Raw genomic sequence first — 1,979 nt, forward strand, 5'->3', positions numbered from 1 at the left:
TGGGCAAGATACTCTCGGTAGCTTGCTGGGCTATCCAAGAGGGGCAAAGGAATCGAACTCGGGTTGCCCATGTTGGCTGCATGCAAGGAAAATGCCCTACCCTCTGTACTATCGCTCCAGCCCCAGACATACTTCTTAAAAAGGTGCTGAGAGGGCCCGTAGCGATAGCACAGCGGGTAGGGCGTTTGCCTTGCACGCGCCGACCTGGGTTTGATCCCTGACATCCCATATGGTCCCCCAAGCACTGCCAGGAGTAATTCCTGAGTTCAGAGCCAGGAATAACCCCTGAGCACCTCTGCGTGTGACCCAAAAAGCAAAAAAAAAAAAAAAAAAAAAAGGTGCTGAATGATGCGTGGGCTGTGTGACTCTGGGCAGCCTCCAGGGGGCGCTGGTTTTTCAGCACCACGGACAGCCTAAGAGTAGTATCCCATGGCCGTGCGTCCCTCTCTCCCTGGACGGTGCCCTTGGATCTCTCAGGCTCCAGTGCCCATACGACTTAATCCATGCCGCCTTTCCTCTTCCCTTCATTGATGTTTGCTGCTGTTTTCGCACCCTCTCCCTTTCCGATATTCCTCCGTTGTTGAACTTCGCAGGTTTCCTCGACAGTGTTAAGACAAATAGCCTATTTCCGTGTCGAGACAGCTGCGGGCTGCCTGCGGGGAGGAGAGCACACGTGAGCTGGGATCTGACCAGGAAATCGCATGGTGCAGGGTAGCGGTCAGTAATGATTCAGTGGCATTGGGGTGCTGTTTTCTTGATGCCTGTCGAATCCGAGGTAGCTGCGGGCTCCTGATGTCCAGCTTGCAGATGTCCAGAAGTCTCTAGCCAGGGCTCCCCTCAGGGATTCCTTGTGGACTCCTGGAGGCTTGGACTTTGGGCTTCTGGCCTGTTTTGGTTCCAGCATCTAACATTCATCTCAGTGCTGTTATCGATCAGCGGTAGTGAAAGGCATACAAATTCCAGAGCTTGCCCTTAGTTTTTTTTTTTTTTTAAAGCATTTTAAAACTTTATTTTATGGCTTTTTTTTTTGGTGATCCTCAGGGGTTACTTCTGGCTCTGCACTCAGGAATTTCTCCAAGCTGTGCTCGGGGCACCCTGTGGGAGATTGAGGATTGAATTCTGAACTATCACTCCAGACCCAACACACTGATTTCTGGAGAAATTCTCATCCCTGGGGCTGGTGAAGTAATATAGGAGTCAAGTGCTTCCCTGGCATGTGGCCAACCCTGCCTTGATCCCCCAGCACCCCATATGTTTTCCTGAGCACTGCCAGGAGTGATCCCTGAGTGTAGAGCCAGGAGCACTGCCAGGAGTGATCCCTGAGTGTAGAGCCAGGAGCACTGCCAGGAGTGATCCCTGAGTGTAGAGCCAGGAGTCAGCCCCAGCAGAGCTGGGTGTGGCCCCCAAATCCCCAACCCCGAATTCATATACAGAAAAAAAGAATGATGTTTATTTCCTGGAGGCAGGCGTTGAGAGCCTGTTTTTGTTTATAACTTTGAACCTGTCAAATCAAACTGATATTTCATTTCTTGGTTTTGGTTCATGATATTAAGTGTCTATAACATACATAACTTATTTGGCTTTTAAGAACAGGACATAAAGAGACAAACACCAGTGAGCTACAACTTGGAAATAATGCTCCAGTTCTCGTAGCATGTTTTATTATAGACTCGCAAGCATACACACACACAAACACACCAAATTCATTACAAATCACAAAACTGAAACCAATCACCTCTGTGTGCTGTTTATTATCCATTCAGTGTTATACAAAAAGACCGTAATTGCAGTTCTTTAAGAATGCAGGTCTTTTTTTTTTAACGATAAACTACAACATGGTGGGTTGGAGCAATAGTACAGTGGGTAAAGCATTTGTCTTGCTCATGGCCAACCCAGGTTTGATCCCTGACATCCCATATGGTGCCCCAAGCACCACCTGGAGTAATTCCTGAGTGCAGAGCCAGAAGTAACCCCTGAGC

The sequence above is a fragment of the Sorex fumeus genome, unplaced genomic scaffold (assembly GCF_029834395.1).
Source record: "Sorex fumeus unplaced genomic scaffold, SorFum_2.1 ptg000019l, whole genome shotgun sequence".
Lineage (NCBI taxonomy): Eukaryota > Metazoa > Chordata > Mammalia > Eulipotyphla > Soricidae > Sorex > Sorex fumeus.